Source organism: Mus musculus, chromosome 6 (assembly GCF_000001635.26).
Source record: "Mus musculus strain C57BL/6J chromosome 6, GRCm38.p6 C57BL/6J".
In the NCBI taxonomy this organism is placed as follows: Eukaryota; Metazoa; Chordata; class Mammalia; order Rodentia; family Muridae; genus Mus; species Mus musculus.
The window spans coordinates 32,627,120-32,635,210 of NC_000072.6; the positions used below are offsets into that span (position 1 = coordinate 32,627,120).

The 8,091-nt window shown below is 41.5% G+C and overlaps 1 long non-coding RNA gene across 3 annotated transcripts in view; it reads right to left on the reverse strand.

Annotated features, from left to right (window-relative positions):
* Nucleotides 1–8,004, reverse strand: part of Gm46956 — a 36,870-nt gene extending 28,866 nt beyond the window's left edge. Inside the window, exons 1-3 of one of the 3 annotated variants that reach the window (XR_001785218.1) lie at nucleotides 7,833–8,004; nucleotides 7,212–7,377; nucleotides 6,767–6,841 (exon numbers count right to left, since the gene is read on the reverse strand). This is a non-coding gene — a long non-coding RNA (predicted gene, 46956). Of the gene's footprint in view, nucleotides 1–6,766; nucleotides 6,842–7,211 lie in introns of all 3 variants that reach the window. The other 2 variants (XR_001785216.1, XR_001785217.1) reach the window with 2 other exon arrangements.
* Nucleotides 8,005–8,091: the final 87 nt, after the last annotated feature.

Genomic DNA, 8,091 nt, shown 5'->3' on the forward strand with positions numbered 1-8,091 from the left:
AACACACCACTTTCACCAATGGACAGATCATGGAAACAGAAACTAAACAGGGACACAGTGAAACTAACAGAAGTTATGAAACAAATGAATCTAACAGATATCTACAGAACATTTTATCCTAAAACAAAAGGATATACCTTCTTCTCAGCGCCTCATAGTACCTTCTCCAAAACTGACCACATAATTGGACACAAAACAAGCCTCAACAGGTACAAAAATATTGAAATCGTCCCATGCATCCTATCAGATCACCATGGACTAAGGCTTATCTTCAATAACAAAATAAATAATAGAAAGCCAACATTCATGTGGAAACTGAACAACACTCTTCTCAATGATACCTTGGTCAAGGAAGGAATAAAGAAAGAAATTAAGGAGTTTTTGGAGTTTAATGAAAATGAAGCCACAACATACCCAAACTTATGTGACACAATGAAAGCATTTCTAAGAGGAAAACTCATAGCTCTGAAACTAGAGAGAGCACACATTAGCACAAAAAGAAACTAGAGAGAGCACACATTAGCAGCTTGACAACACACCTAAAAGCTCTAGAACAAAAGGAAGCAAATTCACCCAAGAGAAGTAGACTGCAGGAAATAATTAAATTCAGGGGTGAAATCAACCAAGTGGAAACGAGAAGAACTATTCAAAGAATCAACCAAACAGGAGCTAGTTCTTTGAGAAAATAAACAATAGAAAAACACTTAGCCAGACTCACTAGAGGGCACAGGGAAAGCATTCTAATTAAGAAAATCAGAACTGAAAAGGGAGACATAACAACAGATCCTGAAGAAATCCAAAACACCATCAGATCCTTCTACAAAAGGCTATACTCAAAAAATGGAGAACCTGGATGAAATGGACAAGTTTCTAGATAGATACCAGTTACCAAAGTTAAATCAAGACTGATCTTAATGATCTAAACAGTCCTATATCCCCTAAAGAAATAGAAGCAGTCATTAATAGTCTCCCAACCAAAAAAAAGCCCAGGACCAGATGGGTTTAGTGCAGAGTTCTATCAGACCTTCAAAGAAGATCTAATCCCGGTTCTTCACAAACTATTCCACAAAATAGAAGTAGAAGGTACTGTACCCAACTCATTCTCGAAGCCACAATTACTCTGATACCTAAACCACAAAAAGACGCAACAAAGAGAACTTCAGACCAATTTCCCTTATGAATATCGATGCAAAAATGCTCAATAAAGTTCTCACTAACCGAATCCAAGAACACATCAAAACAATCATCCATCCTGACCAAGTAGGTTTCATCCCAGGGATGCAGGGATGGTTCAATATATGGAAATCCATCAACGTAATCCAGTATATAAACAAACTCAAAGACAAAAACCACATGATCATCTCGTTAGATGCAGAAAAAGCATTTCACAAAATCCAACACCCATTCATGATAAATGTCTTGGAAAGATCAGGAATTCAAGGCCCATACCTAAACATGATAAAAGCAATCTACAGCAAACCAGTAGCCAACATCAAAGTAAATGGTGAGAAGCTGAAAGCAATCCCACTAAAATCAGGGACTAGAAAAGGCTGCCCACTTTCTCCCTACCTATTCAACATAGTACTTGAAGTCCTAGCCAGAGCAATTCGACAACAAAAGGAGATCAAGGGGATACAAATTGGAAAAGAGGAAGTCAAAATATCACTATTTGCAGATGATATGATAGTATATATAAGTGACCCTAAAAATTCCACCAGAGAACTCCTAAACCTGATAAACAGCTTCTGTAAAGTAGCTGGATATAAAATAAACTCAAACAAGTCAATGGCCATTCTCTACACAAAGAATAAACAGGCTGAGAAAGAAATTAGGGAAACAACACCCTTCTCAATAGTCACAAATAATATAAAATATCTCGGCGTGACTCTAACTAAGGAAGTAAAAGATCTGTATGATAAAAACTTCAAGTTTCTAAAGAAAGAAATTAAAGAAGATCTCAGAAGATGGAAAGATCTCCCATGCTCATGGATTGGCAGGATCAATATAGTAAAAATGGCTATCTTGCCAAAAGCAATCTACAGATTCAATGAAATCCCCATCATAATTCCAATTCAATTTTTCAACGAATTAGAAAGGGCAATCAGCAAATTCATCTGAAATAACAAAAAAACCGAGGATAGCAAAAACTCTTCTCAAGGATAAAAGAACCTCTGGTGGAATCACTATGCCTGACCTAAAGCTGTACTACAGAGCAATTGTGATAAAAACTGCATGGTACTGGTATAGCAACAGACAAGTAGACCAGTGGAATAGAATTGAAGACCCAGAAATGAACCCACACACCTATGGTCACTTGATCTTTGACAAGGGAGCAAAAACCATGCAGTGGAAAAAAGACAGCATCTTCAACAAATGGTGCTGGCACAACTGGCGGTTATCATGTAGAAGAATGAGAACTGATCCATTCCTATCTCCTTGTACTAAGGTCAAATCTAAGTCAATTAAGGAACTACACATAAAACCAGAGACACTGAAACTTATTGAGGAGAAAGTAGGGAAAAGCCTCGAAGATATGGGCACAGGGGAAAAATTCCTGAACAGAACAGCAATGGCTTGTGCTGTAAGATCGAGAATTGACAAATGGGACCTCATGAAACTGCAAAGCTTTTGCAAAGCAAAAGACACCATCAATAAGACAAAAAGGCCACCAAAAGATTGGGAAAGGATCTTTACCTATCCTAAATCAGACAGGGGACTAATATCCATTATATACAAAGAACTCAAAAAGGTGGACTCCAGAAAATCAAATAACCCCATTAAAAATGGGGCTCAGAGCTAAACAAAGAATTCTCACCTGAGGAATACTGAATAGCTGAGAAGCACCTGAAAAAATGTTCAGCATCCTTAATCATCAGAGAAATGCAAATCAAAACAACCCTGAGATTCCACCTCACACCAGTCAGAATGGCTAACATCAAAAATTCAGGTGACAACAGATGCTGGCGAGGATGTGGAGAAAGAGGAACACTCCTCCATTGTTGGTGGGATTGCAAATTTGTACAACCACTCTGGAAACCAGTCTGGCAGTTCCTCAGAAAACTGGACATAGTACTACCGGAGGATCCTGCAATACCTCTCCTGGGCATATATCCAGAAGATGTTCCAACCGGTAAGAAGGACACATGCTCCACTATGTTCATAGCAGCCTTATTTATAATAGCCAGAAGCTGGAAAGAACCCAGATGCCCCTCAACAGAGGAATGGATACAGAAAATGTGGTACATTTACACAATGGAGTACTACTCAGCTATTAAAAAGAATGAATTTATGAAATTCCTAGCCAAATGGATGGACCTGGAGGGTATCATCCTGAGTGAGGTAACCCAATCACAAAGGAACTCACACATTATGTACTCACTGATAAGTGGATATTAGCCCAAAACTTAGGATACCCAAGATATAAGATACAATTTGCTAAACGCATGAAACTCAAGAAGAACAAAGACCAAAGTGTGGACACTTTGCCCCTCCTTAGAATTGGGAACAAAACACCCATGGAAGGAGTTACAGAGACAAAGTTTGCAGCTGTGTCAAAAGGATGGACCATCTAGAGCCTGCCATATCTAGGGTTCCACCCCATAATCAGCATCCAAACGCTGACACCATTGCATATACTAGCAAGATTTTATCGAAAGGACCCAGATGTAGCTGTCTCTTGTGAGACTATGCCGGGGCCTAGCAAACATAGAAGTGGATGCTCACAGTCAGCTATTGGATGGATCACAGGGCCCCAATGGAGGAGCTAGAGAAAATACCCAAGGAGCTAAAGGGATCTGCAACCCTATAGGTAGAACAACATTATGAACTAACCAGTACCCCGGAGCTCTTGACTCTAGCTGCATATGTATCAAAAGATGGCCTAGACGTCCATCACTGGAACGAGAGGCCCATTGGACTTGCAAACTTTATATGCCCCAGTACAGGGGAATGCCAGGGCCAAAAAGTGAGAGTGGGTGGGTAGAGGAGTGGGAGGGAGGGTATGGGGGACTTTGGGATAGCATTGGAAATGTAAATGAGGAAAATACCTAATAAAAAGTATATATAAAAAAAAGAATTGTGTGAGTGGTACTAGTATATTTGGGCCAGGAAGAGGGATGGACCAAGAGAAAGGTGTGGTCCATGGTTGGAGGTTAAGTGTTGGAGTCCTAGCCCTGAGTACCTGATTATGACCTTATTTGGAAGTAAAATCTTTGCAGATACAATCAAGATTAGGTTATGAATCCTGATCTAACATGACTAGTATTCTTACTCAGATATGGAGGTTAGGACACAGGCAGGGACACACAGAAATAGGTCATATGTACAAAGAGACAGAGATGGGGCTGTACAGAGAGAAAGCCAAGAGTCATAAGAACTGACAACTCTCACTGAAGCTTATGTCAAAGAGGAAGGATTCATCTACCTAGCGTCTCAGAGGGAGCATGGTCCTGCAGACACCTTGATTTCTACTTTCTACTCTTCAGAACTAGATGATAATAGGCATCTATGGCTTCCTACCATCCAGTTCCTGGTACTTTGATATACCAGCCTGTGAAAATAACACAGGACTCCTCAGAGAACCTTCTCAGGCCCCTGAATGGGTTCTAGGAGCGGGGAGAGGAAACTATGATTAGGAAGATGATGTTCAGACCATGGAAGCTACATGGTGGTGGAGCAAGATGGGCTTCTACAGAAAACCAGCCTAGTCCTGTCTATACTGTTTTCTTTTCCCCAAATGCCAGGGAACAAAAGCCTCCCTCCCTCCAACAACCCCTAGCAGATTCACCAATCAATCAGAGCAACAGGAGCCTCTGCCCTTTACCCCTCCTGTAGAAACAAAGAGGAGAGCACTGCCTATTTTCTCCTGGGTGCCCCCACTTGTCCCCCTTGTTCCAAAGACCTCTTTCTAGCATCGTGTTTCTCTAGAGCAGTAATCCTGTTGACAGAAAGCACGTTGATCTGCTTGTTTACTGTCTAGCTCCCTGTATCAGAATCTCTGATCCCTCAGGGAAGCAGGGAGTCTGTGATGTCTCCCAAGTGTCAGATAAGCATCTTCTACATGGTAAGACTCAGGAGGTACATGGAGGTACAGGAGCAGTGGGGCATGGATGCCAAATAAAGCAAGGCTTGAAGCCCACATATTCTATATTAAAGACTGAGTACATACCAGTCCTTCCCTTTGTGTGTCCTTGAACACAGCCAATGTATCCCAGGACATGCCATACAGAGAGAACGTGGTCTGTGTATCAGCCCAATATGCCTATTTGAAATATTGTCAGGTTTCTGTTCTTTAAAGTAGGAGGCAGCTTTTAGAAGTGTTCTTTGTAAGTAATTCATGTTTGGTGAGAAATCGCCTTGTCTGTGGTCAGATCAGCCATCATTTGCATTCAGTAAGATCCCTTCTCTCTATAATGAGAACTATTTGACTCTCCCAGCTGATTAGAATGAGGCTCAGGGGCCCCCTCCCCCCAGTTACATTCAGTTTTTCTATAATGCAACATAGAAAGCTCCTCATAGTCATCAGGCAAAACTTTATGAGCTGAGAACCATAATTCTTACGTGAGGAATGAAGCATAAGGTATAACACTCAAAAACCTCATCGGGACACATTTGTTGGTAAGCATGGTGACCACTCCGCTATGGAAATACCTCAGCATCATGACACATTCCTATGCTTATAAACTGGTACCTTTTTGAGACAGAGTATCACGTAACCCAGACTACCCTTGAATTCACTGTGGACCCAAGATTAACCTTGAATTTGTGATCCTTCTCCCTCAACATCCCAAGTATCAAGATTACTGGCATATGCCACCATGCTTGGTCTTCAAAACTTGATTCTAAAGGGCTATTAAGATGTGTTTGGTACATACTGACTAGAATTCAATGTCTGGAACCTGCATAAAGATAGGGAGAGGTAGAGAAGTGGCTCCACAAAGTTGTCCTCTGACCTCCACACACATGCTGTACCATGGGCCCCATCCCCAATAAAAATCAATAAAATGTATATTTAAAGTAGCCTTTAAAAATCCATAAATATTATGATAAGTAAAGATAGCAATTTGTTCTGGCAAAGTCTTAATTTGTTAATAGAAAGGGTGCGAGAACAGCTGCAGCTTGTGGGTTACCACAACGCAATGTATGGGAGTCAAGTCAGATTGCTGTAACCACAGCCAAATACCCAAAACACTCAACCTCTCAAAACTTACTCTGGTTGGAAGTCTCAGTCCATGATCAGTTGGTCTCATTCATGTTAGGCCTGCATACCAGAGCAAGTGTTATCGTGGAGCAAAAGTGCTCTCATTATGGCCCAGAAGACTCTGGGATCACAGTATGTCCTTCTAAGGCATGCTGCCAATGACCTAAGAACCTCTCCTTAAGCCCCACCCCTCAAAGATTTCACAATGTCTCAATAGATCCACCCTGAGGATACTCAAGATCCTGACTAAAGAGAAAATTTACCTGACATCAAATATGAAATAAAAAACCTGGTTATGGATGGTTGCAGATTATAGTGCCAAGCGAGCTGAGGTCTCGGGTTGGTATCTGAAGCAGTTATGTGCCTCGGATACATCCTGATGCCGTTTGGTTCAGCTGTTTGCAACTTTCTCTGTTCACCTAGTGTTTCTCACAGGCTAAATCACACATGAGTCGACGTGAAAATCGTGCTATGCTCAAATCACTCCCCGATCCATCAGCTGTGCTGGAACAGATTTATGTTATAAAACAAGCATTATTGCAGCATAAGCCGAACATCCAAACTCACCGAGGCTGTCAGCAGAGGGCCTGGAATCCGCTGACATGAAACCATCCTGATTCACAAGGAAGCCCTCCCTTTAGTCTGAAATCAATTAGGGAAGAGACAGGGCTTGCTACATGGCAAAGTGTTATTAATCAGAAAGCAACTCCTAAATCCTCATATATTTAGAATCATCCGTCATTGACTTTATAAAGTGACTTTTAAAAGACATAAATAAAGTCTGGAGAGAGAGATCAGCAGTTAAAAGCATTTAGTCCTGTTGCGAAGCACTCACATCATGATGCTCACAACTACCTAGAACCCCAATTGCAGGAGACCCAGTGCCCTCTAGACTCCTCACGCAGCTGCATTCCTGTGGTGGACATATACTCTCATATTCATAAGTAAAATCATAAATAAATATTTAAAAATAAATACTATGAGAAATAAAGATTTAGACAAAAAAAATCACCAAGAATGTGTCGTGGGATGAGCTTATATAGAAATCCACTCTCACATCTATGGTTATAGGTGATAAAAGTTGGCATTTCAGATGGTGTGAACCTCATATCAGTCAGGATCCTGGACGATTTCTGAATCACCAACTCAATGGAAAAGGATGTTCGATGTTCAGATGGCTGAGGAGAGAAAGCAGACTGAAAGGAAGAGTGTAAGCAGGCTAACCAAAGCAAAGATGTTCAGTAATCCAGCCAGTGGGGAATCCCACGCCTGGAGCACTTCAGCTAGCAGCAGCTGGCCTCCCCCTGCCCACAGCAGATGGATTTTTGAAGCATGAGCAGTCCATCCCAGCTTGAGAGTCTGGAGAAGTTGCCCATGTGCCTCAACTTGTCTAAGGGAAAGCAGCCTTGCTACCTTTCCCTGTTTCTCATCACTAAACTCCCCACCCCTGGTCTCTTACCACTCCACTGGGGCAGACAGGACTCACCCCAACTCTCTAGAAACAGCAAATAACACAACTGAAAAGCAGCTATAAATCTGAGTGGCTGGGAAATGGGGGAGGGGATTTAATAGATGGAGAGATGGCTGGTTCTAAAGTATAATGACGGGGCTAGGAGATAGGAATTGTATCTACCTCTGATGGAAGAGTCTTCATGGAGCTCTTCATAGCTATAATAGCTGTAGTTGCTATGTAGTAGGAATGTCCCTGGAGCCTGTGGCCACTTTTAGCCTGAGGTTCCAATCAGGGCACTTTACTCACATTTATTGATTAGGCCTCCTGTGTTCCCAGTAAAGCTCAGATGCATTGTGTTCTGAAAAGAGGAAAATATGTAATCTATCACATCATCATCATCATCATCATCATCATCATCACTATCAGCAGCAGCAGCACC